The following is a 15,205-nucleotide window of genomic DNA, read 5'->3' as shown; positions in this document are numbered from 1 at the left end:
TTGAACAGTTGGTTTGATAAATTCATTTAATCTCAGTTCAGATCCTTGTTTTCCCTCGAGCGAAAATTTGATTTGCAGTAATACAACATACAAGAGGACATAGGACATTAATCACAACTTTTATAGCAGACAAACAAAACAAAAGACATCTGCTCTTTAAAAGTATCAAACCACTGGAATGGTAGTCATAATAAAGTGCTGCTTAGAAGGTTTCGTGCAAATTAAGTGTATTTGGAGCACTTGGAACAAAGGAAAATTTAAATTATTACTTTTACCCTGGGACCCTGGTACCTGTATTAAATTACTCTCATTGGTTTTTTACTCACAAAGATTTTATTGCACTTTCAGTAACGAGCGTAGTTGTCGTCAACTCAAGTAAAACTTTGTTTCACTTCAACTGGTTCACTGTCTCCACCACGGCCTCTCTGCTTGCTGCTCCATGTGTGTGTGTGGAGGAGCTGAACCCTACCCTCCAACGCAGACAGCAGAGAACAGAAGCAGCCTGTAAATGACAGACTCTCAGCATAGTTTTCTTCTGTTCATTCAGCTAAGGCCCTGTGAAAAAACGCTTAGGCATTTTTCCTACAATGGTAGGAAAAACCCAGATTTTTATAAATTGCATCCACATTTTAGCAAATTCCATGATATTCTGCAGTTGATTCCATTTTTATTATCAAATACAAATTCTGGCCATGTTTTCCACAACGTGCAAATCATAGGGCCCTAGTAAATTACCACTGGAAACAGGAAAAACTGAACTTTGTGAAAATGAACAGGCAACTTAAAATTTGCAACAGCCTCTTGTCTCTAAATACTGTCACATTCAGTCAGACATTTGGCAATAAAAGACTCTAGCTATGTGAGCTCTCAAAGAAGTTCATTAGTAATGAGGACACTGCTGGGAGAAACTAGTCACCCCTTAAAGGAATGGTTTGAAATTTTGGTCAGTACACTTATTTGCAAGCTTTTAGAGTTAGATGAGAAGACTGATACCACTCTCATGGGGTATAATAAAATCTGTCTACTACTGTTGCACCTTTTAAGCTTAATAATTAACACTTTATATTTAGTTGTGTAATGATCAAAGTGTAAAAACAAGTTGAATTGATAAGTTTTACGGGGGTTATGTATGGTATCTCCTGACTGGGTGAAGTGACTGTTTGGAGTCTTACTGTCACTGTGAGGTTGCCAGGCAAGTCAATTCAAGTTTTATTTGTATAGCCACATACCACAAATCACTAAGGAGGCTTTACAATCGGTACAGCAAAACAATATCTTCTATCCTTCACCCTTGATTCAAATAAGGAAAAACTCCCCCCAAAAGACCCTTTAATGGGGTAATAAAGGAGGAAAGTGAGGAGGGGTGCCTCCTCCAGGATGGAGAGACAACAGATGTGTGTGCAGAAAAGAGATAGCAAAATTACAGATATACAGCATGGGAAAACAGGATGACAAAATTATAGGTGGAAAGCAACAAGCTGAGATTCCAGGAAGTCACTGTCCCCGGTCCAGAAATAGTCCAACAAATAACCCCCTAACACACATTCATGCATATTACAGCTTAGTAAAGTCAAAGATACCAAAAGCCTGTCACAAGCATATAAGCAGAGTTCAAGTGAGATGGTTATTACAGTGCATGCTGTAATGGCCATGCTGTTCACCTGCATTAACATGATTGGACGTTATTATTCAAATAGCAGCCGAGCAGTTGATGAGATAGCAGTGATATTGATGCACAAATAAAGCAGCTGATGCTAATCAGCACAACCACAGTTCTCTGTCTGAACTAATGAAGTGTTCATTTCAATACACATAAATGAGCTGAAACTGTTCAGATTTAATCAGGGCTATATACAGTAAAAGAGAAAAACACTGAATTTCTAAAGATAATGTCAAACTGGATTTCCTGCTCTTCCACTTTGCTGCTTTGGCCAAAAAGGTAAGCAGATAGATCTAATATAACATCCTAGTGACATTTTATATATAATATTTAGAAGATATTCATTTGATTTTACACTTAAATATGTAACTCTTGACAAAGTGCTGCCCAGTGGAAGTGGAGTGTTGAGTCTGGCAGTCATGCAGAGAGGCTTCAACAACTACAGTGGGAGATAAAATACCACAGGCTGGAATGCAGAACTGTTTTACAAATAAATCTGATGCTCTTTCTTCTGTTTATCTGAAATGGCTTCAAAACCAAAATCTGCTATACGCAGGATTTAAGAAATACAGAAGTCCAAAGAATGAGCTTGCCAGGGGGGTGTGTGGACTTTGCCTGCCGGCATCCTCGCTACTAACAGATGACATTAGATGGCTGAAACAAGATCTTAAGAGCAAGGATGAGCTCATCCTGGGCTCTTTGTCCATTGCTGGTGCACAGGCCAAACATCTCTCCAGGGTGAGCTTCTTCTGCTGCACCGGTCCATCCACCAAGTGCTCTGCTGCTGTTGCGCACGGAGATGCCACTCTTCCCTCACCACCGGATGGGAGCCAATCATTTCAACCAATCCCCTGACGGATGACATCTGGCCCATCCTCAGGGCTAAACCCAAGTCCCAAGCCGCCCACATGTTTCAACAAGAAACAAAGGGAGTCCTTGAGAAACTCAATTTCCCAGAGTCCTTGGTTGTTTGCATCTAAGTGTGAAATCCACCCATGAACCCAGGCTAACAAAACCAGAGCTTCCCTCTCCACTTCCTCTTTCTCCTCAAGGTTACTGCTGGAGCAGCTAAGCTGCTCAGCTCTCTGCTCTCACATGTGGCCTGCTCACAACAGACACACGGCAGTCAGAACTCTCTTCTTTGTGGCGGAAGACGCGAGAGCCTGCCTAAGAATCAGTAACCAAGTTACCTAGCGCCAGCGGCTACTACACAAGTCTGCCAGCTGATTGTACAAGTACAGGAGCCATGAAGCAGAGTTAGCTTGCTGCTAACTTTATTAGGACTGAACAAAGGAGCGATCTGGGCCCTCCGGCCTTCACGGTTGGATAACCAACAGCCCAGCAAAGCCTGCACCATTCAGCCTTGGAGCCACAGCTCATCTCAGCCTGACTCATCCATGAATCAGCAGCTCAACAAAGCGGCGCCTTTATCCTACAACAACTGGCCTTAAACATAGACACACATCCACTCTCTTTGTTCTGACCTAACAGGTGTTCAACACACGGAGGCAGAACAAAAGAAGACACACTCTCTGTTTTGTCCCCTCTCATGCCATGTAGTTCTGGCACCATCTTTGATTTTGCCATCTTTGTAGTTCTCCTTGTCAGCCATCTTTGTAGTTTCTATTGTCTCAGTCAGCACTTAGTTCCATCATTTTGTTTTGTCTGCTTTCCTACACACACACACACACACACACACACACACACACACACACACACACACACACACACACACACACACACACACACACACACACTCCAAAATCCTTCAACCTTAAGAAGCTATTGATACCGTAATTTTGGTTATAGTTATTAAGTTAATTATTAATCAGAGTTCCAAATTGATAGCTTGGTAAATTTTATGAGAAATGAATCAATCAATTGGCTATTCTTTTTCCCTGACACCAGGGTAGTATCCCGTTATTATTATTTTTTATAATAATTTCTATTGATTTTAATAATTTATAATTATCTTTGATAATCATTAATTATTGCTGATAGCCAAACCTGTAACCAAGGCCCAACAATTCCCTGCAACTTGGAGCTGTAAGTCCTGGTTAGGAGCAGCAAGGGTCGGGCTAAACGCAGAGTAATGAATTCCAAGCCCTGGACAGCTGGGATGGACCATGTTCTCCAGTGAGGCTCAAGCAGTACAAGCATTCATCTTCTGATTGGGCCTCTGCTCCCGTGCCAGTTGGTGGTGCCTCTGCTGCTACAGACTATGCCTCACCTGCTGCTGCCCAGGTCCCGTCCCCTGGACAGTCAGGCATTGACGGTCAGGTGTTGACACTCAGGTGCCTCCCGAGCCGGTTGGTGGCTCCTCCGCTGCCGCGGACTGTGCTTCGCCCACTGCCGCCCAAGTGCATCCCCCCCAGGTGGTCAGGCATGCACACTCAGCACCCTACCTCCGTGCTCGTTGTTGGCACTTCTATGGTCTGGCACACAGCATTGCACGGTGGACGGACTTTCTGCTATCCAGGTGCCTGCATAAAGGACATTACACCCACTGCTCTGCAGCTGATTCAGCAACACAACTCTGCCTCTGCAGTCGTTGTTTGGGCAGGCACCAATGACATAAAAAATCAACAGTCCGAGACTCTCAAAGAGAAGTTCATGCACCTTGTGGACAGTCTGCTGGACACCGGGAAGCAGTGCATCATTTCCTATCTGCTGCCCCCCATTTTGAGCTGTTAATTCACGACTTTTATTAATATACACATCGGAAAAAATACTGAGATCCTGACCTCGGGGACCTGAATGGTGCATCAGCTCCCAAACAAGTATTAACATGTGACACCAGTACTAAGTGTTTATAAGAATAAAGACAATCTGATCCCTAACTTGTTCCCTCTTGCAGCTGAGTTGCTGTATCCATGTTGGGTCAGCTCTGTATTTGCAAACCTGGTTTATTTACACACTGTTGTCACAGCTTAACAGCACTGGCATAAACAAGCAGGTCTGGGCAGAGATACAAGACATATTTCTGGCATATTTAGGTGGTTGTTTGCAGTAATCAGGGGACTGTTTGGCGGCAGTTTTATTCAACAGTTTAAGCATACAGCGCTTGAGCTCCCACTCCAGCCACTGTTTGGATTTCCATGCTTGCTATGTTGTGTTTAGCCAGTACATTAAGCTACAGAGCAGTTTTCTTTTCTAGTAAGGGAAAGTGCACTGCTGCCTTTGCAGAACACTCTGCAGAATACAACACCAGTTACTCTGATCCACAAGCTTTGCCCTGGTAGCTACACAAAGGCTGCTTTGACAACCAAGGGATAAGCTAACCCACACCACTAGGATCATATAAATGAGGCTTCTATTGTAGTTAAACTCATATGTTGTGTTAGACGTGTTTAAATAATGAATTACCTCTTGTCATAACAACACGACAGTTATCAGGAGAATGTGATGACTTATAGTCTCCAGTATTGCTAAACCTGCTTCCTCTCCTTTAGTCGACAAGCTAGCTTTAGTCGACAAGTTACCAAGTGCTGACTTTTTTCACCATGCAGGGGGTCTTGTGGGTCATTCTGACACAAGCTTTTGCAGCAATAGTGGCGTGCAATGGGACAAACATTTGTAGTGGTACCTCTGAACATCCTGCACTTAAGTCTCCTCTAGCTGTGGAGCAATGAAGCTCAGTAACTCCAGGAAATTGCGATTTTGTGATTACAATAATTAACGCATTTAAAAAGTATCTGCAATATTTGCGAGAGCTTGCAATTTTGCTAAATTACTGCAACTTTTCTGCATGAAATGGCCAAATCAACAGTCCGCTCGTGATTTGGTCCAGCTGTCACATTTTGTGTTGCAGTAACTTACGTTACATTGCAGGTAATGATACTATATTTTTATGTTAATGGATTTCTTTTAATGGCATTATTGACAGATTTATTTGGTGCTAATGTTGAGATGAAAGTTTATTTAATAAAGGCTTATAAAGGGTACTCAAGTTCAGTATTTTATTTTTTATATAACTTTGAGCCCATGGTTCTCATGTTCAGACAATAAATTAGCACTGAAATATGGTTGTTTCTGTGATATGCAGTGTGATTTTTATTGAGGAATTGATTACATAGGACTCTTCAAATTGCATTATTTACCTTTGCTTGCAATTCTTCCCAATTCCTGCAATTTTACCGCAAAAAAGCACATAAAACATTGCAAATTGTATCCCAATTTTTGAGAAAAGCCACTGCAAAATCAAACATTTTCATACATCACAAAAAAACTCTGTGAAACCCTGGAGGGACTGGAAGCTACACCATATAATGTGTGTGCATTTTTCATTCTTAAAAATCAGAAATACATTGTTTTTTACATTAAGACAAGACTTGGGATTTGTTCAGTATAAACTAGGGCTGCTACTAATGATTATCTTCATTATTGATTAATCTGTCAATTATTTTCTCAATTTATCGGTTTATAAAATGTCAGAAAATGGTGAAGAATGCCGATCACAGTTTCCCAAAGCCCAAGATGCAACCGAAAGATAATCAGTTTATTGTCATAGAGGACTAAAGAAACCAGAGAATATTCATATACAAGAAGCTGGAACAAGAGAATTTTGGCATGTTTTCTTAAAAATGACTCAAAACAATTAATTGACTGGCAAAATAGTTGTAAAATAGCAATAAATTTTCTGTCCATTGACTACTTGATTAATTGACAAATTGTTGCAGCTCTAGTATAAACCAGTAGGTCAGTCAAGTCTCTGGTGCACAAATCTTCCCCTCTTATTAGCTCCTCTCTGCAAATCTAGGATATAAATACAGTCCAGTACATCAGTGCAGCACAGCCTGGAAGGCTTTCTCTACTGCCAGAAACATTCCCTGTGGAAATGATTCAGACATTATTATCATCACAAATGTTCTACTTCTCCATTGTCTGGCTTCACAAGTGCACAAAAACCAAGTAACTGCTACAGTTCAAATCAAGTGACATCATTCCCCTCCCTCTCCCCATGTTTCCTCTGTGTTTTTACTGAGCTGTCAAATATATGCATAATGTCAAGTAATATTTATAGAATTTATTGGCAGATTAGGGGAGTTTAGAGAGGATTACGTTGTGTATTAATCATCTCAATATTTATACGGGTCATTAATAAACAAGAAGTCATTAGAAAGAGAGGTTAACCAAAGTATACTGAAGGAAGACCGGAAAACTTCAGCTGTATGCAGAACATTTTGTTGGGGAAACCTGATTATTCTTGTTCAAAAGACTCATTACATAAAACCCTGCGGCTGTTGGAGACAGTGTCATCTGAAGCAAAGCCTCTTGCCTAGGGCTGGACGATATGACTGAAATCTCATATCCTGATCTATAACAATACCTATCCCGATATAGCACATTTTAATTCAATGAGTAAATAGTTGCCCCCTCCTTGGCTTTTTACTCTTCTATTGCACTTACAGTAACGTAACGACTGTAGTTGTCGTCAATTTGAGTACTTCACCCTGTTCATTGCCTCTCCAGTGTGCGCAGCACACCAAGGGCCCACCCACAATTAACCATAGAGAGCAGAGGAGAGTAGCATGACCATAAATAACAGAAAAATGCAGCAGAGGCTCTCACACTGAGCTGAAATAAATGACTGCACAAATTTGGTAAATAACAAATAAAGACAGTCTCTACTGCTTTCATTTACAGTCGCTGTCTCGCTGCTTCTCTCCTCTTTCTCAGTGCAGGTGGTGCTGAGCCCTCCGTGTGTGCAGGACAGCAGAGGAGAGACAGACAGTGGTGAAGAATTGATGACAACTAAACTTGTTATGTTACTGTCAGTGCAATAAAAAACGAACGAAAAATGTTGCCGTAAAGAGTGTGATTTGCGTCACAACTAAATAAACAATAGAGTATAATATCAAACGATAGATGTTTTTCTCTCGTCACACGATATATATCATCATATCGCACAGCCCTAGTCTTGCCCATCATTAAGTCTTTTCTGGCAAGAGGTTCATTCATGTTATGTAAAAAGTACTCCAAGTAGAAACCCTATTCAAATTGGAAACTCTCTTTTGGGGGCCCGACGTTCAGAAAATGTTAACTCTGATGTCAAATATATATTTTGTATTTTAAGTAATGCAGACAGAGAGGTTATGACTGGAAAGTGGCTAAAGTCAGAAACACCTTTAATTAATGACTGGATTGACAAAAAATTGACCTTTTTCATAAAACTGCAAAGTTTGTTCTTAATGCAAGTCTTTCTTTTTGTAGTGAACTGAATTTCATCAAGGTACAGTCTAAAGTTCTGGTTCAACTTAATAAGTTTTGCATTTTTGTTGTGTACTTTTATAAAGTACTGACAGTCAAGGCTTCCATGTTTCGTTTCAGCAAATTCACAAAGACGATTTAAAAAACAAACAAACAAAAAAAAACCTCGCAACTGGCAAGTGAAACATTCAATAGAGGTTTCTCTCTCTAGAATATTAAGGTTTTGATACCAGATGTGGCACCATGTCAAGGTACGTTGACCCAAATAAATACAGTCAAGCCAAGTCTATTTTATTTAGATAGTCCAAAATCACAAATTCATCTCAGAGGGCTTTAACTGAGTGAGAGAAAGAGATAATTTTTCATATTCAACAGATTCCTAATGCAAAGAATCAAGTTGGAAGTAAGACATATACTCACCACTGCAGCTCAATATCTGGTTGAGGACACTAATGAGTGGTATCAGTTCATACCACTATATATGATGACATCTGTTTAGGTGTGGAAACTCACATGTCAGGTTGTGTAGTACATGTCACTGAATAATAGGAAGTCAAATCATACTGACTGGACATTTCCATGGGCATTCTCAGAAATCAACGTGGGGGAAATGTAATGATCTGATTAGATTTACAACTGATTGTTTATTCTTAAACTTGTAAAACAAAATTTGCAATGAAAAATTTTTTAGTTAAAAACTTTTAATTATCACCATTACAATTATTTTCCAATATATCTGCACTTTCCACCAGTCAACTCCCACCGCTACCTGTCACATCTGCTGTACAAAGACTTGCAAATGTTCACTGACATTTATAAAACACAGAGCTGTGAAAAATGGCCATTATAATGTCCCAGAGCAAAAAGGGACATCTTCAAATTCAAACAGATTTTGTGTATCAATGAATAGTTTAAATCTTTTTTTGTAAAAATACAAGCAAATTCACTCAGTCCAACTTCTCAAATGTGAGGATTTGCTGACTTTTCTTTGTCTTATGTGCGTCTTATATGTTTTGGACAGATTACTCGATAATGATAATAGTTCTTAATTGCAGCCCTGATTTGATTATCAAAATAGTTGCTAATCATCGATTCATTGACTACATTTTTCAGCTCCTATCAAAAGCACACTGAGGATTGTGCTTTTGTATAATGAATGACAAAACAAAACTAGAACATTACTGAGGAAAATTCACATGTGCTTGAGAATAAAGCCGGATTATTGCTGACTTTTGAGCAGCACTAGAGAACAAGAGACTGACAGAGACTATTCAAAACAGTTGTTGAAACACTTGCACTTGCACAGTAATGAGGAGTGGTACACCATCGGTCATTACAATATAGATTTTTGAACTTGAGAAAGCAATCAATTGAAGGTCTGAATGCAGAATTCTGTAAAACTTCTTTAAGGGAACAGAGGAAAGTACTACATGCTGCCAGTTCTGCCTATTCAGGTAATTTCCATTGTGAAACACACCTCAAAAATCTTGTAATCTTGCCAAAGAAGGCCGAAACAAAGCCTCCACTGTCATTTCTCCTGCAAACAATGAGCTTTAAAAACATGACAGTCTTTGAAAACATGGTTGTAAAAAGACAACTGGCCACAGTCTTAGTGTAATCTGCATCACTTCCTTACAGAAAGCTTTACTGAGCTAATATGCCAAATGCCTAAACTTCCTTCATCAGATAAACAAGAATGAACTTCCCTATATTTTGGGCGAGATCACCAAAAGTGCCCACTTGCAGTAAAAATGGGCGTATGTGCCTTGAGTCAAGTATTTGGATCTGTCCAAAATCACTAATGTGATGCTTAATAGTCTTAATAATTTGTACAACATATACACAACTATCAAAATCTATCATTAGACCATCAAGTGGGATAAGGGAAAAAAAGGGAGTAACCTCAGAAGAGCAACAGAGGAGAGATTCCTCTTCCAGGACAGATACGTAATAGACGTTATATATACAGAGTAAACAGAAATAACAATTACAAACAGAATGACAATATTACTGTAGGTAAGACATATAAAAATACTCTGCTTGGATTAAGAAATTGTGTCTGACATGCACAAAAAATGTATAATTGACATGTTAAAATCCTTAAAAAGGCATCTATTCCTTCAACCGCGTCCAGAATATATTAATATATAAATATATTTTATATCAGAAGTTTCACTGCTGGACGCAAGATGTCTCCGATTTCACTGTTAAGTCCATTCTCAGTGTTTGTGCACTTGAGGCTTCAAGTTTCCACATCACACATGTGTAAGGTGCATACTGAACCAAGATTGGCTCCAAACAAGTTGTGATTTCACAAATGGTTCCCGAAGCTACACCCCTTAAATTGAGACTTTCAGTGAAATGAAAGTGAAACTGGCTTTTTAGTGCCAAAACTGTACATATATCATTCTGCACAGTGAGGTTGATTAAATGAAGAAACAAGAAGAGAAACACAGTTTTGACAGGAGGGGAACTTTAACAAGTGGTAAGAACTCTGAGACCAACAATGATCAACTTTGTTCTTTCTTTGTTTTCTATTATGTCTCTCAGGTTATATTGTAGATTTTTTAAATAATTGTACTGTACAGTTCTTCATTAGATTCAATTCAGCATTCATACCGATCAAACTATTTGATTTTGATTCAAAGAAAGAGACTTCGGTAACACTTTTTATGACACCCATGTCTATAATGCATTATATACATACTTATAATCAGTCACAATCTTCTTATAGCACTGTATATTACATATTAAAATACATATTAAAAAGCATTTTATAATCACTTATAAGGTCAAGTATCATAATATTTCAAAATTGTTGGTTACTCGATATATTTTTTGCAAGCATCATAGTGTATTATGAGTCTCATAGTTGTAATACATTATAATCATTTTATAATGCATTATAATCACTTATCAAGTTTTTTTTAACAAGTCACTTTTGTTGATCAAACATTCACATAAAATTAAAATTTACAGCTACAGGTAAAGTAGAAATTGTTTCAGTTCTTATCTACAATTTGAGTCAATTGAATCTTTAGAGTGAGTTTTTTGGAGAAACATTACATTAGTGAAATGTAAATGTTCATCATTCAGTTGTTCGTCATCAAAAAGTTGTGTCAAACCGGAGTACTCCATTCATTGTCTGTTGACCCGTTAAACATATAAATTAATTTTACAATGTTTTGTGTTGTTCTTGCATAAATTTCATGATTTTTTTTTTTACTTAAAGCAAACAATGACCACTTATAGTGACTTATAACCAGCTTGTAATATATTATATCTGCCTATACATCAGGAATTTCATACTTCACTTAAAGCAATTATCAAGTATTATGATACTTGACCTTATACGCCATTATAAAATGCTTTATAATGTGTTATGATCATTGTTATGAATCATTATGAATATTTATGAGTGCTTATAATTATAATTATACAGTGCTATAAGCAGATTTTATATATATATATGTATATATATATATATTATAAGTATGTATATAATGCATCATAGACATAGGCCTCATAGAAAGTGACACTTCCCCATTTCACTTTCTCTGCTTTCTCCGTGTGGGAGGTACAACAGCGGGTGATTACAGAATGGATCTTTCTAGGAGTGCCGGATAGCTCTCAGGAAAAAAAAAACAGCTGCGGCTACTCAATATGAGCTATTATAGAAAGAACAGGAAGCACTTTGCATAGTTCAATTTGTAAAATGGATCATTTTCATGACAGATTCCACTGATCTGTCTCCCAGTAGTGTCTCTGTGGGTCAACTGTAGTCAACTGTTGTCAACAGATTTACATTTATATATAAACCTGGACCATGATTCATGATTCCTCTCACTTTTACTCTTGCTGTTACTCTGCTGATTATTTTCTCAATTGATCGATTAGTCATTTGGCCTATAAAAATGACAAATGTCGATCACTGTTCTCCAAGATGCAAACTAAAATGTCTTGTCCCGACAAACAGTCCACAACCAAAGATATTCAGTTTACTGTCATAGAGGACTAAAGAAACCAGATAATCTTCACATCATATTCTACTTTAAAAAATGACTCAAAACAATTCACCTATTATCACAATAGTTGGCTATTAATTTGTTAATCGACTAATCATTGCAGCTCCAGTATAACAGCTACCTCTGCGAATGTGGAAAGGCTGCCAGAGCTTTGTAAAAAAAAAAAAGGCAGTGTTTCTGTTTAACTTGACCAAAGAACATGACGGCTGCTCTAACTTGCCCTCCATCACATGTGTAAACACTTTACCAGTGCATGCAGGATGGATAAGCGAGGACATGCAGAGTTAGTTACAAGTTCACTTTGGAGCTCAATGCAGCTGCACACTTTATAAATAACTCTATTCGCATATATTGACAAAGTAGGTTAAGTGCAAAAAACTGTTTCAGTGCTTGGCTGGCATATTAAAGTATATACAGTCCTAACATATATATATTTGGGAAGCTAATATGATATGATATGATATGATATGATATGATATGTTATGATATGATATGATATGATATGATGACCACATTTATAACAGTATTAAAATTTAATCAGCTCCATCAGAGCGTTACGCTGCAGGCTACATGACTTCTAGAAACATCAATGTTGATACCAATGTGCTTATTGGCACAGAGCATAGAGGGAGGGACTAACTTGATAAAGAAAATATTCTTGCTACCTTGATCAATATATAATTCCCTTATACATTTCGTCAAATACAAGACAATAATTAAAAACCCAGCTTGAGCCTCTTTTCAGCTGGCGATAGTGGACATAGTCACATTGAAGTTTGTATAGCAGTAGAAGGATATAAGGCCGACACATCCTGCAAGAGCCTGTTTTTTTTTTTCGTTTTTTTTTTTTTGCAAGCAAACATGACAGAGGCGCAAACAGCCTTATTAATAACGAATCGTTTCTACCTCAACTGACAAGGCCCCATCATCTTCAGGCTCCACTATTTAACAGAGAAATCAAATAAAACAAACATTTACACTTACCTTCAGCAAAACATTGACAAACTGTTGTGATCCGTCGCCTCTTCCTCCTCTTCTGTCTCATAAGTACACCGCCACTCCGAATATCCTACTGAACATTTCCTGCCTCCATCACTCAATTTGACGCCGAAAACTGGACGGTTACTGTCGTTTTTTAAACCGAGGATAAATGAGTTTTGAGCGCCGAGAAGAATGCGTAGGCACGAACAACTTTTAACAACGTAGAAAGTAGGTTAGTCTTACTTCCCTGTTACGCACGATGTGCCACTACACGGAGGAGCGCGCTTTATTTCCTGCCCTCACGTTCAAGTTCATACATGATCGAGATACAGTAAGTAGACTAGACAAACATCAGGGCTGGTGTTGAGCGATATGGTGATGTATATATATATTTAGAATGTGGGGATTTTCTTGCACAGCAGGAAAAGCCACACTATGTTTTGGCACATCTTGTCTGTCAGTGGTCTGTTTTGTTATTGTCGAAAAGATGACAAAGTAACGCACTTTGCAGGCTTCAGTGTCTCAGGAGAAAAAACAACGTGGCTAGGTAAAGGCTTGACCGAAATTAGAGCAGAAATACGGTAGATATCCACCGCCTTTAAAACTGAAACTACTACCGAGTCGAGAGAGCTCGGTAAACTTCCACAGAACGAGACGTAGGCGGAGTAATGTTCAGTCATTTCACCACCATGCTGTAACTTCCAGTAAGTCTTGCTAAGACACTCGATACCATATCTCTAGATGGTGGTGACTTCAAGTCAGAGATCTTCCCAACGGTATCCAGACCCTTAACATCCATTAGCAATAGCCCCACTCATGATTTTTCCTTTCCGTGATGTCTAACTTCAATTAAGACATCATTGGGTGTTTTAACTAAATATTCCAGCTGTGGTTCTTTTGTTTGGTTGTGTTTTATTCTGTCGTCTACATATGAGATCATTACAGTCCATCTCCAGCTCCAAGCCTCCCGTCAAGACTATCAATTTTGCTCCAGTAGTGAAATATAACTACATTTACTCAAGTAGTGGACTAAAGTGCAGATTTGAGGTACTTGTATTTTACTATTTTACTTTATTTCTATTTTATGCTGCTTTATTATTCGACTTCACTTCATTTCAGAGTCAAATCTACTTTTTATTCCACTGCATTTATCTGACTGCTATATGTTAGTTACTTTTCTATTTAAGTTTTTACATACAAAGAAAAAAAAAACACTATGAGATTATAAAATATAAGTCAGTGCTGTATGATAATTACCCAGCAGTTAATAAATTAGTTAAAATTCACTCCATCTTGCCCAGCTACAATCACAATAAAATACTGCTTACACATCATTGCATTAGTATTAGTAGTACAATACCATAATAAATATGAATGTAACGCTGTCAGGAGTTACTCCTCTGCATAAGTACTTTTATTGTTTCTATATTTAAGCACATTTGCTGATAATAGCCTACTTTAACTTAAGTAAAATTTTTATTTGTATTAAGTATTATGGATAAAACTGTCTAAATTCATTTCCCAGGCTAGTCAAGTCAAAATGTATTTATATGGTTTATTCTGTTTATGGGGAACAGAAAAGGGAAATTAATCTAACTTTCAGGTGATTTCCAAATGGAAAGCCACTAGGGGTCGTTAAACAGTTTTAATATGTTACAGTTCAGTTACTGTCTAAAGGTTTTGTGTAGTTTTATGACTCTGTAATTGTGTGCTGTGTTTTATATAGTAGTGTGAACATTTCACTCTGTCTCATTCTCATATTGCACTTGTTAGATGTAAAAAAAAAAAAAAAAAAATCCAGCTGGATTTAATGGTCTATCCACTACATGAGCACTCAGCAATTTTTATTATAATTTTTGTTATTATTTGCACATGCCAATAAAATCCATATTTTGTTGGTATAGTTTCACAACAAAATAAACCACCCTAATATTCCAGTTGAACAGATCCATAACAATGTAGTCGTCCAGTTCACAGTTTCTTGCATCAGCCACATGAGGGCGGTACAGACCTGCCTTAGACCTGCCAGTTCTCAATGTAGTCAGGAGTCTGTTAGAAATTAGGTGCCATCATAGCAAGATCACACATGAGCAACTACAGACTACCCAACATGAGGTAAGTCTAACTTAGTAGAAGCATATTCATATTAATCCTTTGATCTGTTTCAAACAAATTAATATATTGCTGCCGTTCTCACAGTGACATCTCTCTTTCAGTTGTTCTTTAACACCATTCAGTTTATTCTCCTATATTCCTTCGTGTTATTTATTTATTCAGCGATCAAATTTGAGTCGTGTAGGAGGGGGCAGGCCAAGACATTTTACCAGGA

At 38.0% G+C, this 15,205-nt stretch overlaps 1 protein-coding gene across 3 annotated transcripts in view; it reads right to left on the bottom strand.

The window, feature by feature from the left end:
- stat6 (signal transducer and activator of transcription 6, interleukin-4 induced) overlaps positions 1–13,495 on the bottom strand; it is a 35,946-nt gene extending 22,451 nt beyond the window's left edge. For all 3 annotated transcript variants that reach the window (XM_067592114.1, XM_067592116.1, XM_067592115.1), the window contains exon 1: positions 12,880–13,495. The gene's annotated coding sequence lies outside the window, so the exon portion shown is untranslated. The remainder of the gene's footprint in view (positions 1–12,879) is intronic.
- Positions 13,496–15,205: the final 1,710 nt, after the last annotated feature.

Source organism: Thunnus thynnus, chromosome 6 (assembly GCF_963924715.1).
Source record: "Thunnus thynnus chromosome 6, fThuThy2.1, whole genome shotgun sequence".
Lineage (NCBI taxonomy): Eukaryota > Metazoa > Chordata > Actinopteri > Scombriformes > Scombridae > Thunnus > Thunnus thynnus.
This window is presented reverse-complemented; position numbering and strand designations above follow the sequence as displayed.